We start from the raw sequence: 17,494 nt of genomic DNA, 5'->3' as shown, positions 1-17,494 counted from the left end.
TCCGGACTCCTTATCTATGTACTGGTCCAATATTTATGTTTTTCCCTCTCCCATATTGATAGCTCTGCTTCACGTCACTTGTCTTATCTATTGCATTTTTTCTAGGCTGTATTGTGCATAAATATGTGACTCTTCAGATTTTGTATTAGTCAAGCCTGAAGAAGAGACCTGAGTAGTCTCAAAAGCTCGCAGTGTGTTACCATCTTTTCAGTTAGCCATTAAAAGGTATCAACCACTGAGGACTCTCAATTCTGAATAATATAAATATATATATATATATATATATATATATATATATATATATATATATATATATATATATATATATATATATACTAGCTGAAGAGCCCGGCGCTACTCGGGCATAGTAGCTAACTACGGTTAGTTATAACAAATTATAATGATTATATCTATAAATATAAAGCTGAGTGTAGATCCCCACCCACTCCGCGTAGCCACATTCACTATAATATCCCACATCATCCCATCAGTCAGAGCCACCGGACTACTTCCACTAATATCCCACATGATCCCGTCAGCCAGAGCTACCGGACTACTACCCATAATATCCTACATCATCCCGTCAGCCAGAGCCACTGGACTACTACCCCTAATATCCCACATCATCCCATCAGCCAGAGCCACCGGACAACTACCACTAATGTCCCACATCATTCCATCAGCCAGAGCTACCGGACTACTACCCATAATATGCCATACAAAAAGGCCTATACATAACTTCCTATAAATAACACTTCAAGCAAAAACAAAGGAAGTACAGTATATACCACAACTTTGTAACAGACATTCAAGTTTGATTAAAACCAACATTTATTTGGTCATATATAAAATACATACTCATTGTATAAGTCACGAAAAATAAATAGAGATACACAGTGCACAATATAACCACCAACAAGAGGTATCACAATAGACAATTTAGGGAAAAATTACACTAATATAATGCACAGGATATATGTCTACAAAAAAATAATACTCACTGATAATGACATCATGCGGCTTAGTTTTGATACCTATGCACCACTCACAAATGTGAGGTTTAGTTAAGTTATTCCCAAATCTTGTAGAACAATGTCTAAAAAAATTGCCAAAAAGAAAAGGCTAATTAAAGAATAACTGCCAAAAGAGTATATAGTGTGAATATCATGTTAAATATTCTCTAAACTGCTACTTAAGGGCAAAAAATAGACAGGCTAAGAATTTGTCATCAGTGATATAAATCTTAAAATGCTGTGTGTAAAGTGCCAAAATATATTAAATATATCTCTTGTATAAATTACCTAGTGGTGATCTATAAATAAATAATAGCCTTAATTCAGTAAAACTCTGTCATGTCCAACCATAGTAAGCGTGTCTCTATGTTGAAAAAGACCAATATTGCAATGAGAGACCAATATGTTAGATAGGCATGGCAGCTGGATAAAGATACCTGACCTGTTAGCGGCAAAGGTTCCCCGACGCGTGTTTCGCGTAAGCTTCTTCAATTGGGGGGTGAGTAGATGACAAGTATTACTGTGTGATCTATTTATAGTCATGTCTCCTATTACGTGGGCGGTCTGTAATGGCGCCTTGCTTCACATCGCCGGTGGAGTGACGTCAGACGACTCAGCGTCCCACGTGACCGACCCATAATTCCTCAGCGTCAGGGCAAGGAAGAGGGAGGGCCACGCTTAGTACGCGTTGCCATGGTAACGCACTAGCCGGCAATGATAACAAGCGCACACTGCAGGGAGCTGAGGGGGAGAGAGGGAAGACTGGGGATATATAGAAGTGCGCAGTGCAAAGAAAAATGTACCGCAATGAAAAAAAAATGTATTCCCTTACTAAAAGAATACAAACTAGTGTCTGATGTGTATTAATAGTGCCTGAATATTCTTAAATAAAAAATAAGAATGTGAAAAGAATGCATGATTTTCAGTCAATATGGGGACACATGTAATAGTCCCAACATGAGTAGATAGAGTGTAAACAATACAGTTTGAGCAATTAATAAAGAATAATGTGACAGCATGTAAACTGTGTTGAAATGTAATGATGCATATTACTATGTGTTGGAAAACACATGAAGTGCCTAAATATATATAAAAACATTTAGTCCAAAAAAAAAAACCTCTATATCAAAAGAATATTTCTTGAGAGATTTTTACTGTTTCTAATTAAAAATGTTTCCCCCCAAAATAGCATACTACCCAAATTAGGGTCACCTAATGAATTAGGAAAATATGGGAATATGAAACACAAAAGGAACATATAAAATATACACACATACATATATAGATACATAAGTGTATACAAATATATATATATATACGTGTGCAAACACACACAGACAACATGAACTAAACATAAAATGCTTATGAATATGTATATATCTCCTTCTTTCTCTCCTCTTTATCCTCCTTCCAATAAAAATGAATAGGCCTTTAAAAGGGATCCCTCAATTCTCCAAACTAGACAGGTGATAAGTTCCTCCAAGTTGGAAAAAATGGTGGAATAATACATGAGTCCTAAAAACTAAAACAATGAAAATTAAAACAAGCAAAGATAAACAAAGACAAGACATAAATAAAACCAATTACAAGAAAGGGGCAAAACTCAAAATTTCGTTTAACCCGTCTGGTTGAACAGAGCCTATCCTGAATATCCATTTGGCTTCTAACTGAGCCAAATTTTTCTTCCAATTTCCTCCCCTTTGATTGATGAACACTTTATCTATACCTATCACTTTTAGAAGTTTAGCATTACTGTTATGGACTCGTTTGAAATGTCTTGGTATGGGTTTTAGATCCACATCATCAATAGTATCTTGGGCGTTATTGATGTCCCTCACATGTTCTCTGATTCTTACTTTTAGAGGTCTTGATGTAAGACCGATGTACACTTTCTCACAGGGGCACATCGCGTAGTAAACAACACCTACCGAGTTACATGTAATATGCTTATTGATTTTAATCATTTTTTTCCCATCACTTGATTTAAATGTTAGCGCTTGTTGCATATTTGGGCTGGCTATACAATCCATGCATGGATAGAAACCCCATTTTAATCCTTTAGATCCCGTACTGATGTCCATTTCTTCTCCTGTATGGTAACTATGGACCAACAGGTCTCTCAAATTTCAAGACCTTCTATATGTGATAGAGGGAGTGTCAAAGACATGCTTTGTAACAATGTGGTCTGCCTTCAGGATTGGCCAAAATTTGGTCAGAGCTCTTCTTATAACTGACCACTTTTCACTGTAGGTTGACATAAATCTTACCTTTTGTTCTTCCTGTATCTTAGGCCTCGGTTGTAGAAGATCATTCCTTTTTTCTGCTGCTGCTATTCTAAATCCTCGTTTTATACTTCTTTTTGAGTACCCTCTGTCCTCAAATCTTTCTGTCAATTCATCCACCTATTTCTTGAAAAGATGATCGTTTGAACAAATCCTTCTAATTCGCAGAATTTGACTCGTTGGGATACCATTCAACAGTGGTTGAGGGAGTGACGAGGATGCATGTAAAAAAGCATTAACAGCTGTATCTTTATGATACACCTCAGTTTGCAGAAGATTATTAGGTCCCCTGAAAATTAAAATATCCAAAAACTCAATTTTCTCTCGATTATATTTGCATGTTAATTTGATATTCATTGAATTATCATTAAGGATATTGAGAAAGGTTAAAAGGTCTTGTTCTGTACCCTGCCAGATCATGAGGATGTCATCTATATATCTGGCCCAGAACAGGACCTTCTCAATAAATGCAATTGGTCTGGAGAAAAAAATGTTTCTTTCCCAAAGGCCTAAGAACAAATTCGCATATGAGGGGGCAAACGCCGCCCCCATTGCAGTTCCACATTGTTGTAGATATACTGTGTTGTTAAAAAGAAAATAATTGTGCTCCAGGGAAAATTGCAGGAGAGAAATCAGAAATTCAATTAATTCTAGAATGAGGTCTGACATTGTGAGAAACATCCTAGTTGCTTTGATGCCATCATTGTGTCGGATAGAAGTGTACAATGATTCCACATCAAATGAAACCAACCCACATGTCTTTATCCATAGGTATGTCCTCTACCTTGGATAAAACATCACCTGTGTCCCTGATGTATGAGGGCAAATTCTGGGCTAACGGTTTAAGATAAAAGTCAAGATATTTGCATATTTGTTCACACAAACTGTCTCTACCCGAGACAATTTGTCGCCCAGGGGGATTGGAAACTTTCTTATGGATTTTAGGAATAAAATACAAACAAGATGTTTTTGGGTATTTAGGTATTAAGTTGTCCCTCAAATCTTTTGTAATCGTTCCCACTTGAAATGCCTGATCCAACATTGTTTATAATTCATTTTGAAAGGTTAGGGTGGGGTTGTAAGTCAATTTTTTATAGCATTTTGAGTCCCTAAGCTGCCTGAATGCTTCTTTTTCATATTGTTCTGTAGGCCATATGACAATGTTGCCCCCTTTATCAGATGGTTTAATTACAACCCCTTTGAGATCTTGCAGTTCTCTAAGGGCTTTTCTCTGGGTAGATGTCAAATTGTCATTAGAAATTTTTTTTGAAATTTTTTCGAATTACATCGTCACAAGTCAGACGAATAATTCTATATTGGGATACAGATTCAAAGATGGAAACTTTTTTGGAACAGGTGGAGCTACCGGACTACTACCCATAATATCCTACATCATCCTGTCAGCCAGAGCAACTGGACTACTACCCCTAATATCCCACATCATCCCATCAGCCAGAGCCACTGGACAACTACCACTAATGTCCCACATCATTCCATCAGCCAGAGCTACCGGACTACTACCCATAATATCCCACATCGTCCCATCAACCAGAGCCACCGGACTACTACCCATAATATCCCACATCATCCCGTCAGCCAGAGCCACTAGACTACTACTCCTAATATCCCACATCATCCCATCAGCCAGAGCCACCGGACAACTACCACTAATATCCCACATCATCCCCTCAGCCTGGAGTCAGAACCAGAGCATTGAGTGAAACGGTCCTAACTTCCATACTGGGGATCCCTTTAAGAGAGGCCTGTGGTGAGAATCAGAGCGCTGAGGGATTTACCCTAACTTCCATACTAGAGATCCCTTTAAGAGAGGCCTGGGGTCAGTACCAAAGCGCAGAGTGGATTTTCCCTCACTTCTGTACCGAGGATCCCTTTAAGAGGGGACTTGGGTCAGAACCAGAGCGCTGAATGGATTTACCCTAACTTCCATACCAAGAATCACTTTAATAGAACCCTGGGGTCAGAATCAGAGCGCCGAGGGATTTGCCCTAACTTCCATACAGGAGATCCCTTTAAGAGAGCCTGGGGTCAGTACCAGAGCATTTGAAGGCAATTCCCCTGACTTCCATACTGGGGATCCCTTTAAGAGAGGCCTGGGGTCAGAATTAAAGCGCTGGATGGATTTGCCCTGACTTCCATACCGGAGATCCCTTTAAGGAGTGCCTGGGGTCAGTACCAAAGCGCAGAGTGGATTTGCCCTAACTTTCATAGCGGGGATCCCTTTAAGAGAGGTCTGGGGTCAAAACCATTCAATTTAGAAAATAATCCTCTAAAATATTTTTTTTTTTTTAAATTTTTTTAACTGTAAGTAAAAAATTTTTTTTGAAAATAATATTTTTGAGTATTATTATCTAAATTGAATGGTTTTAATGTTTTTCTGTGTTTTCACATGGCCTAGATTCATGTACATGTGCTGTTGTATTCTTTTTCTCTATATTGTGCAATTTTTGCAGCTTGCACGTGCTCACACTAGGAGGTGCTGGTCGTTTTTTTGTGTATTTAGTTGCTGGATGCTAGCTGCCTCCAGTCTGATCTTGCACTCCTCCCATTGGCCTTGCAGGTGGCCACAATCAGCTCTACCTGCCCATAAATTGTAGGCTTAGCCCGGTAGTGATATGTTTGTCCAAAATTGTAGGCTGGTGGCCCAGAAGTGGCTTATGTAAGGCAGAGCAGGGACCCATCGGGGAAGGGCACCTTGCCATAGTTGATGGGCTTACATGAATTGGCCAATTTGTGCACTAAGAACCTTCCTTTTTAACCATACTGTAAGTAAAAAAAATTTTTTTGAAAAAAATATTTTTGAGGATTATTATTTAAATTGAATGGTTTTAATGTTTTTCTGTGTTTTCACATGGCCTAGATTCATGCACATGTGCTGCTGTATTCTTTTTCTCTATATTGTGCAGTTTTTGCACCTTGCACGTGTTCACACTAGGAGGTGCTGGTCGCTTTTTTTGTCTATTTAGTTGCTGTATTCTTTTTCTCTATATTGTGCAGTTTTTGCAGCTTGCACGTGTTCACACTAGGAGGTGCTGGTCGTTTTTTTTGTCTATTTAGTTGCTGGATGCTAGCTGCCTCCAGTCTGATCTTGCACCCCTCCCATTGGCCTTGCAGGTGGCCACAATCAGCTCTACCTGCCCATAAATAGTAGGCTTAGCCCGGTAGTGACATGTTTGTCCAAAATTGTAGGCTGGTGGCCCAGAAGTGGCTTATGTATGGTAGAGCAGGGACCCATCAGGGGAAGGGCACCTTGCTTATGGTTGATGGGCTTACATGAATTGGCCAATTTGTGCACTAAGAACTTTCCTTTTTAACCTTACTGTAAGTAAAAAAAAATTTTTTGAAAAAAATATTTTTGAGGATTATTATTTAAATTGAATGGTTTTAATGTTTTTCTGTTTTCCCATGGACTAGATTCATGCACATGTGCTGTTGTATTCTTTTTCTCTATATTGTGCAGTTTTTGCAGCTTGCACGTGTTCACACTAGGAGGTGCTGGACGTTTTTTTTGTCTATTTAGTTGCTGGATGCTAGCTGCCTCCAGTCTGATCTTGCACCCCACCCATTGGCCTTGCAGGTGGCCACAATCAGCTCTACCTGCCCATAAATAGTAGGCTTAGCCCGGTAGTGACATGTTTGTCCAAAATTGTAGGCTGGTGGCCCAGAAGTGGCTTATGTATGGTAGAGCAGGGACCCATCAGGGGAAGGGCACCTTGCTATGGTTGATGGGCTTACATGAATTGGCCAATTTGTGCACCAAGAACTTTCCTTTTTAACCTTACTGTAAGTAAAAAAAAATTTTTTTGAAAAAAATATTTTTGAGGATTATTATTTAAATTGAATGGTTTTAATGTTTTCTTCTGTGTTTTCACATGGCCTAGATTCATGTACATGTGCTGCTGTATATATATACATTCTTTTGCCTAAAATACAAAGTAAATGTGTCATCTTTAACTTTAGGCATTTTAGAGATCATTTAATCTTCAACTTGCTTAACTGTTCACAATAACACTGACTTTGCAAGGGGTGCCCAAACTTTTACATGCCACTCTATATAATACTTTCAACTGGTCAGAAAAAAAATTTTGGGGCAGAATTCAAAGTATACAATGAACAGGATCGCAAAGCCCCGACATGCCTTAGAATTGCTATGAAAATGGGCAAGAGTAGACAAATCTGGAAATGTTCACTAAGATGTATGCCCCCCGATAAGAATTGGGCAGTTGTAGGTTCAGAGAAATAGGTGGTGTAACTGCAGGAGTTTGAGGTAGTTTGTCCATATAGGATGAGGAGTCACTCACACGTAAAGGAGAATACAAGATAGATTTTTCTAGTCTACTGGAATTTCTTTTAAGACTATGACCCTGCATTGATTTAAAAAAAAGTTTGAACTTCACCAGTTAAATCCCCAGGTCACCATGCTCAGAGTAGTCACCATAATAGTTAGATGGAGTGAGTCATGAGTCAAAATTAGAAGCCATCAAGTGTGACAATTTTTTTCATACAAATGAAAAATCTGAGTCAAAACTAGGATTAACAAACTAAAGGGTAACCCAATAGGCAGAATCCAGAGAAGAGCAAAGTTAAATACTGCATATATTCAGTATAGGTATATAACCTGCTACAGAGAAGCAGTGTCTGTACAGAAAATGATATTCAGGCAACGTGTGAGAGACCTGACTAGATTTATTAAATTGTAGGTCTAGATGATACCATCAAAACCAAAACTGGAGAAAAACTTCTGCTTCATAGCAACTGAGCAAAAGACAAGGAAGAGAACGCAACACTATGTTGGTGTATTCATACAGAAGGGATGACATGAGGTCCTGGGTGGATATGTAAGAGTTATAATGCAGAGATTGGCTATCAGCAAAAATACCAAAACAACAATGATCTCTATTATCAGGGTGAAAAAATAAATGAAAAGCAACCTGGTAAGTAACATTTGTGCTAAGCCTTTTTCACACTGCTGTTGTGGCTTTACTTTTCATAATAGAAGCCACAAAGAGCTAAGCACTATGTTGAACAATGGATGCCACTGATGCTCGACAGACCATGTTGACTATCGCTTTGACTGGAAGAATAGCGCTACATGCAGTTAAATTATTTTTGTCAAGTCTGCAAAGACTACTGAAAGCAATGTGACAGTATATGTATACTGTAAAATGGAAAGTAAGCAGACAAAATAAAAACTGATGGAGAAGATCCATTAAAATGCACAAAAAGTAAGGGTTGATGATTGAAGAAGAAGAAAACAGTATGATAAGCAAAAGAAACATGACACGATATATAAGGGAGAATCATTGTAGAGGGTCAAAGGCTAAAATGTCAAAAAGAGGTCAAGGAAAAAGACTTCTACGATACGGCAACTGTCTGCTTACCTAAGACATAAAGGAAACAGGGTTGGAAGTAGACAGTGATGTATTTCCCTGGACACTTCTTGGAACGTTATGGATTGTCACAGTGTAATGCGTTTTCCGACTATAAGATGCATTGGATGATAAGACAAAGTCAAGTTTATTTGACAGAATAGAAATCTGAACCCACCGTTTCACTTGGGATATTAGATGTGTGAAGAATCTGGCTAACATTCTTTTCTTTTTACTAAAAATAGTGAAATCTGCTATAATAGATTGGAAATGAAGATGTAATAAATGCAGTGATGGGCGAGCATTAAAATGCTCGGATGCTTGTTACTCATATCGAGCACGCCGTAATAACGGGTAGAATGGGAATTAAAGGGAAACTCAAGCATTTTTCTGGCAGAGCCTCCCAGGCGGTCAGGGGGGCATTAAAATCGCTGAAATGGATGGAAAAAATGCTCAAATGGAATGGGAATAGGATGCGGAAGATGCCTGGATGCATCTCTGACTCCCAGGTCGCTGCTAGGAACAATATTTTCAGACAATAAAACATACAGAACCGAAGATAAAATGGATGTTACAGGAAAAATGTTAGGAAACATTCTGTCATGTATAATGACTAGTGATGGGGCTGGAATATGAGAAGTGAAACGTGTCGTTGTTGTATTCTCTGTAGCAGAGTCGTGGCTGGAGGAGTTGTCATGTCGGTCTGGGCCAGATGGAAAAGACGTGAAAAGTGACCGATTCCATCAGAAAGAACGTCAGCAGTAAGACACCAACTATACCTGTGCAGTAATCACATATGTTTTGTAGGACTGGTATTTACCACTGACCATATTGCGGTAATATCCATGTTGGTCTCTATACAGGGATTATTTTCAGTAACAGCGCAGCCATCTCCTACATCCACTATTAGGGTGCGTCACCGAGTTGTAATCACAGTTACCTAGTTATGGGCCCACTCAGAAGTTTCGCCCTCTCTGAACTGAAACCCTAGCTATGCCTCTGACCCCAGCGGATGACAGGAGCAGAACATAAAGGCAATTCAAATGTTTTTTTTTCTGGTGTATTCCTATTCCCATGCACCCCTTCCCACCCTAGAAAAGGATATATAGTTCAGGCTTATTATTTTTCTTGTCCTTCTCCTACACCATATCAACAGGGTTAGCATGTGACCCTTGCCCCAAATTTTTTGAGGGCCATCAGGCAGCCTTCAGTAACACATTTTGGAGGGCCATCAGGCAGCCATCAGCTAAAATTTTGGAGGGCCAGCAGTCGCCTTAGAAATATTGTCATGTAGCCTTGTTGACACTGAGGCTTTCCACAGCCTCATGTCCAACAGTACTTGGTTCCAGCCGCCACTTTTTTTCCCGGTTTGCCGTCCCGAGCCTTACTCCAGTACATATCCCATAATATCACCTGTACCCTGACCAACGCAGTTAATGGTAATGTCCACTTAGCGACCGACTTGTGGACAGGCACTTGTGGCGAGGGACGCTATACTTTCCTGATGGCACACTGAGTGAACCTTGAGGAGGCCGGGAACGAATCGGACTCTGGGACGACACACATGCTACCAAAACTGAGGATTGCGGACCCTAGTTCCATCAGAGTTTAATCCACCTCCTACATCAGTTCCTTCACCCCCTTCTCCTCTTCATCCTCCAACTTGGAATTGTCATTTTGGAGCACGTCGACCATATCAGTCAGAAGCTTGACTTATGGATATGGGACGAACCCCCACTCCATCTTAAAACCACCATAACTACAGTAAACCTAGGCACAACACATTATTTTGGTTGTCAAAATGGCCACAGCTTTATTTAAATCACAGGATTAAAACAATCACAGTAGGAGTAGGGTGAAGTACTAGTACATTGGGATTCACAAATACTGTGATATCCCAGCTGTCTGACATACAGAACCAGGCCAGACAGCCATAAAGGGGCGGCACGCACTGGGTTGCCATTCAAGCAGAGCCAGTAAACTTTCAGGGCACCAATGACACTATTATCCTCACTCCTGTGCTTAACCACTGTGCCCGCCCCTGATTGACGTTACCATTACAATGTCCTTGAGGCTGGCCACCAAAGCCGGGCCTGTTCACCACCATGAGGTTTTACATCCTGTATTACTTAAAATGAGTCCACCTTAACTTGTCTGCAACTTCCACCTGACTCCTAAACCGCCATAAAATTGAACCTGGAACAAAATATACAATGGTAATTTCAAAAATACAATAAAGCATTCATCATACAAGCAATAATTAAAACATTTTAGGACAATGATTATAAACAGGGCGGGAGGGCGGGAAATGCTTCCTCCTGTTCATCCTGTGTAAGAAAGAGGGAGAGAGACAGATTTCCTGTTCTATATAGGCCCCACCCTCCTCACAGTAACCCCCCAGGTACAGACATACTGTGCTTCTTCCTCTGAATGCAACATCACTCTTGCTTAAAATCTATACCACTATACCAAAAAAGCTGCAGGAGTAAAGGTCCACCCATCCCCAAGTCATGTCCTCCTCTGCCTATGGCTCCAGTGGTTTCTTGACTTATGGATATGGGACGGACCCCCACTCCATCTTAAAACCACCATAACTACAGTAAACCTAGGCACTAGAATAAATACACAACACATTATTTTGGTTGCCAAAATGGCCACAGCTTTATTTAAATCACAGGATTAAAACAATCACAGTAGGAGTCAGGTAAAATGCTAGTACATTGGGATTCACAAATACTGTGATATCCCCAGCTGTCTGACATACAGAACCAGGACAGACAGCCATAAAGGGGCGGCATGCACTGGCTTGCTATTCAAGCAGAGTCAGTAAACTTTCAGGGCACCAATGACCCTATTATCCTCACTCCTGTGCATAACCACTGTGCCCGCCCCTGATTGACGTTACCATTACAACGTCCTTGAGGCTGGCCACCAAAGCCGAGCCTGTTCACCACCATGAGGTTTTACATCCTCTATTAGTTAAAATGAGTCCACCTTAACTTGTCTGCAACTTCCACCTGACTCCTAAACCTCCACCAGAGAGGGAAGGAATTACTGATAATGAGTTATGTATTGTAATCATGGAGTGGCCCAGAATACAGGACGATTTTTCCTCCTCCTCACTAGTATCACTTTCCATAGATAACTGTTCAGTGTGTGTCTGGGGGAGGAGCAGCTCCCTACTCTCTGCACTGAGGCTGCTGGAGGGGAAGAATTTGTTACTGTGTGATGAGGGCTTCTTCATGTGGATGGGGAGGGACTGTAGCTATGGAAGATGGGGTTGTTTGCTATAGAGGGCTTGTTTGGAGTAGAGTAGGAGGTTACGACTAGTTCTCATTTCAATGCCATAACACCCCCCTCCTGGACGTTCTGTTCAGAATATCTAGAAAACCGTGCAAACTAGTGACAGAAAGTAAATTACTTATTGTCATAATTCTGCAGCCCAGATATGTACTGAGATTATGTGAAAAGCCCGGACAACCCCTTTAACGAGATGGTGGTGATCTGAAGTAAACCAGCTTAAGAATAATCCTGAAAGGTTGAGTCTTTTTTGTTTTTTGCCTCTGTCTGCCATATGGCAATAAAAGTTTAACATTTGAGTGCCAAAGTTTTTTTTTATTATTCTTTAAGCTGGTTTACGTCAGAGCACCACCTTCTCTTTAATAATTAGTGAGCACCCCTTTATTTTTTAGTTTATGTGTTTTTGGGTTGTTGCTCCATTTTATCCATGTCTTTTTCGACTTTTTCATTTAATCCAGAAGAGGCTATCTCTAGTCACTACCCCTGGCTCCTTCTTACACACTCCCTCTGACAAGTACGTATGTACCTGGGAATATAAAAAGGATTTAAGAAGATTATCAGCTTTGGGTCTACATTGCATGACTCTAGCTGAGTATCACAGGGTACATCGTATTCCAAGAAGCCTGCGATTCTCTTTACGACCAACCCTTTTCCAGGATAATGCTGAGTACTGCACAAAATGTGAGGAAATTTTGAATAAATGTACTATGGACATTATTATCCTAACTATAGACTATCTACAGAAAGAGATCTTGGAGCTGAATACCCGGATTGCTACGACAGAGCAGCAGGTGTCTAACACCACATCAGTTGAGGAATTAAAGACATTCAAATCTAAATTGGACCAGTCCATTACAGAGTTCTGCAACAACCTTCAAACTAGGAAGAAGAAGAAATTTCTACATGATAAAGACGACTACTTTAACAATAGGGTTTACAGATGGCGTTCATCAGATTTCTACAGGAATCCCCATCGATCATGTCGAGAATACAGTCCATCATCTACCAGTACAGACAGCGAATATGGATCTCAATGTTCAACCCATTTTTAGAGCAACGCCAGTCCTGACCGAACAGAGGAAGACACGGAGGGGGAAGGACAGTCCAACATGACAACTCGGTCACAGGTAGGACCTCTGAGAACATTGCATGCAACATCTCTTCACAGTGCCTCTCCCCCTCTGAACTGATTTTATTACAAAAAGGTTTAATCTTTTGTACAACACCTCATTTTAATGCTTTCTGCCTAGACCAAGAACTTCATCATTTTTACAGGACTCATCATCTGAAAGCACATTTTGCTAATTGTGTTACAGCTGTTAATGATTTATACCAATCTCCCACTTGTTTTTCTCTTCATCAATTAAATTTGAGAGTCCCAAGCAAATTTCAACCACCACACAGCTATCACCCCGTTGAAACATACATCAATTTAGTTCAACGTGACATCGACGACACTATAAAAAAACATTAATAGGGGTCAACTTCACATTAAGCACAATCTCACTAAGGATGAAAGTTGGTCCCTACAGGCCCTCAAATCGAGGAAGGATCTAATAAACCCGCAGATAAAGTGGGAGCGATTGTGGTCGGAAATTTTAACACAATTGAGTGATACTGAAACATATATTCCCATTTCCTCCAACCCTTCTTTTGAAATTGCAACGAAGAATAAAATATTGATTGATCACTATAGTAAACAAGGGGTCATTGATTGCAAAATGGGGGAATTTCTTATGAATCCACATCCTATAATACCTGTTTTTTATACTCTTCCAAAAATCCACGGATTCTATCCTTTCTCCATTAGCCATAACATTGGAAAAAATTCTTACTCCTCATATTTCAAAGATTACTGTATATACTCGTGTATAAGCCGACTTGAGTATAAGCCGACCCCCTAATTTGCCACAAAAAACTTGGAAAACTTATTGACTCATGTATAGGTCGAGGGTGGTACTGCACAAGGGTTAGTGGTGGTCCAAGAAGATGCTCCATAGATAAATACCCCACATAAAATGCTGCACAAGGGTTAATGGTGGTCCAAGAATATGCTACATAGATAAAAAAACCCATATATTGCTGCACAAGGGTTAATGGTGGCCCAACAAAATGCTCCATAGATAAAAAAAACCCATATGCTGCTGCACAAGGGTTAATGCTGGACCAAGAAGATGCTCCATAAATAACCTCCATATGCTTCTGCACAAGGGTTAATGCTGGCCCAAGAAGATGCTCCATAAATACCCCCCATATATTGCTGCTGCAATAAAAAATGACATACTCACCTCTCGTCGCTGGGGGCCAGGTGCCGGTGTCGCCACTTGCTCAGGCCCCTGGCACTGGCAATATTTACCGGTCCCCGATCCATCGCTGAGCGCCGCTGTGTCTCCCGGGCCTCTCCAGTGACGTTCAGCAGAGGGCATCCACTGACTATGTCATTGCGCCCTCTGCTGAATGTCACAGCTAGAGGACCCGGAGACAGAGCGGTGCAAGGCGGTGGAACGAGGACAGGTGAATATTGCTTTGCCCCCGTCATACTCACCTCCACCTGGCACACTTCTTCTCTGGAGCCCCGCTTCTCCCTCGGTCATCTTCTTCCTGCGTTCAGTGGTCACATTGTACCGCTCATTAAAGTCATGAATTATGCACATATTCATGACTTTAATCAGCGGTACCACGTAACCCTAAACACAGGCGCAGGAGACCTATGGAGAAGCAGGGGCTGTAGATGTGCCAGGAGGGGGTGAGTATGGTCTCTGACACCCCCGCTCCCCCTCCCCTGCCGACCCCCGGTATATGACTTGCGTATAAGCTGAGAGGGGGACTTTCAGCCTTAAAAAATGGGTTGAAAATCTCGGCTTATACGCGAGTATATACGGTAAGTCATATTTTAGATTGCAGAAAATCAGTTATCTCTACCAGGACCTTCAATTTAATTCCATTGGGTAGTAAATTAGTCACATTAGACAAAAACAGTTTATACACAAGTATTGATCATGAAGTTGGCATCTTAGTGGTAAAGAATTTCCTTGACAACTATACGACTCTTAATGACCAGATATCATTTTGTCATTTTGTGTGGACCTATTGAAACTGATCCTGTTTGAAAATTTCTTTCTTTTTGAAGACCAGTTCTTCTTACAAAAGAAAGATACTGCAATGGGATCAAACGTGGCGCCACCATACGCCAACATATTTATGAATCACGTTGAGACTTCATTTATATACATCCATGAATCATTCCAGGAACATGTTTTATACTGGAAACAATTCAAAGACAAAGACATTTTTTCTGATTTGGACTGGAAGTGATGAGAGCCTTTGTTATTTCTATGATATATCAACAATGTGGTCCCAGGTCTATCATTCTCTATTCATTCTGATATTGAGTCCAATCATTTCCTTGATACCACTGTTTTCATCACCAAGAGTAGAGAACTAGAAATGGATCTGTACATCAAACCAACTGACAAAAACAGTTTACGCCATTATTCTAAAGTAGTTGTCATCCACAACACATCAAAAAATCCTTACCTAGATTGCAGCGTCATCGCATACAATGGATTGTTTCCAACATAGATACTTGTAGCACTAAACACAAGGAAATGGATCTCAAATTTCAAAAAAGGGGTTACCCCGACCGGAATTTGAATTTATCTAGAACTACGGCTCCTCCCAGGGAAAAGGACTCTAGAATATTTTTTGTCAGCACTTTCCACCCATATAACAGCCAAATAAATAAAAGTATATTGAAACATTGGCATATTCTTCAGGAGTCCTTTCCAAACATCCCTGAATTCAACAGGCGACCCATTATGGGTCATAGAAGACTTGACAATATAAGAGACCATTTAGTTAGACCAGATTAGGTCCTATCCAATGAACACTAGTGACACCACCTAATGGCACTTTCCCATGTTTGGGATGTTTACAGAACTCAAATATCCTCCAGGGTGACACATTCACTCACCCCCGCTCTGGTCGGCGATTCCCCATCAAAGAATTCTTTACTTGTGAATCCTCATATGTGGTATATTTAATTAGTGTAAGTGCCCATGCGGTCTCGGATACATTGCTGAAACTACCCAACATACACGGGACCGCATTTCACAACATAAGTCAACGATTAGGTGCATTACTACCTATTCCATACCATTTTATCTCCAGGGGGCACTCCATATCACAAAATATCAAAATGGCCATGTTCCGGAACAAAGACGGGGGGGGGGGGGTGGTAATAGGATTAAGAAATTAAAGACCTGTGACTCCGCGAGGCGTCTTTTCAAAAATAAAGTAATGTCCTCCAGGGAAACAAAATGGTTGTGCATGAAAACTGCAAGAGGGATATCTCCCTTAGAGTACAGCACAGTAAAGGTAAGACCATCAAGCAAAGGATTTTCAACTCCATTTTTCAGGACAGTAAACAAATTCTGGCAAGCCGCCGTAGAAGATAGCACAAGTACATAACTGCATTCCCTCCTAAACTCCAGCAGGCATATTATATCAGACTTCCGAAACTTCAGGATATCATAAAACACCATGTTGACCAAATATCCCAGAGAAAAATGCAACTTCTTATCTTCAGCAATGTCAATCCTGAATCCATTTTTGACCCGGCTATCACCGGTTCCCGAGAATTGAAGTCAGATTCCCATCGTCCACAGCTCCAAGGATCTCCTCCCCAAATCCTCCTGGCTATCTCCCAAAAGCAGCGACCGGCTTAAGCAACTGAAGTGGCGAAGCCGGAAGGCCAAGAGACAGCACTCAAGGTATTCAAGAAACTTTGCCCCTCGTCAGTGCAAAGTGTGAGATCTGGTTTGGCTGTGAGAGAGGCGTCTGACCGATATCCAAGAAGTATAATTTCTCCTTGTGGAGAACGACATGCTAAGCATGTCGAGATGAGGAGACTTAAAGCTGTAATGCTCCTCTGGGATATATGCTAATTATGCAAATTGTCTCTTCAGAGAGAAAGAGGACTAGAACTCTAGTGCCACCTATTGGAAGTAGCAATCCTAAAAGTCAATGTCGATCCTTTAACGAGCCTTGTTACATGACTTAGGATAAAAGCCAAGCCAGAATCTCAATCTGCAGACACTGTGTTTCGGGGTACTGCCCCTCATCAGTGCAAAGTGTGAGATCTGGTTTGGCTGTGAGAGCGGCGTCTGACCGATATCCAAGAAGTATCATTTCTCCTGACTTACCATGACTTAGGATAAAAGCCAAGCCAGAATCTCAATTTGCTGACACTGAAGAGGACACACTTTATGGGAACGGGAGAATGTTAGAAGAATTGTTTATTTTTTTACATTTGTTGGAGAAGAGCAGCAGAACGGGACATTTATTCCTGGAAGAAGCCCTGGATGGGGTACATATATTACTAGAAGAGGTTGATGATAAGGGACATTATACTAGAATGGGGGTCATTATACCTGGATGTGAGACATATATGACTGGAAGGGGTTAAGGATGGGGTACATTATACCAGGAAGGGGTCCAGAAGGGAGTACAG

This window comes from Dendrobates tinctorius, unplaced genomic scaffold (genome assembly GCF_039654945.1).
Source record: "Dendrobates tinctorius isolate UK_male_01 unplaced genomic scaffold, ASM3965494v1 ptg000303l, whole genome shotgun sequence".
NCBI classification, from domain to species: Eukaryota; Metazoa; Chordata; class Amphibia; order Anura; family Dendrobatidae; genus Dendrobates; species Dendrobates tinctorius.
This window is presented reverse-complemented; position numbering follows the sequence as displayed.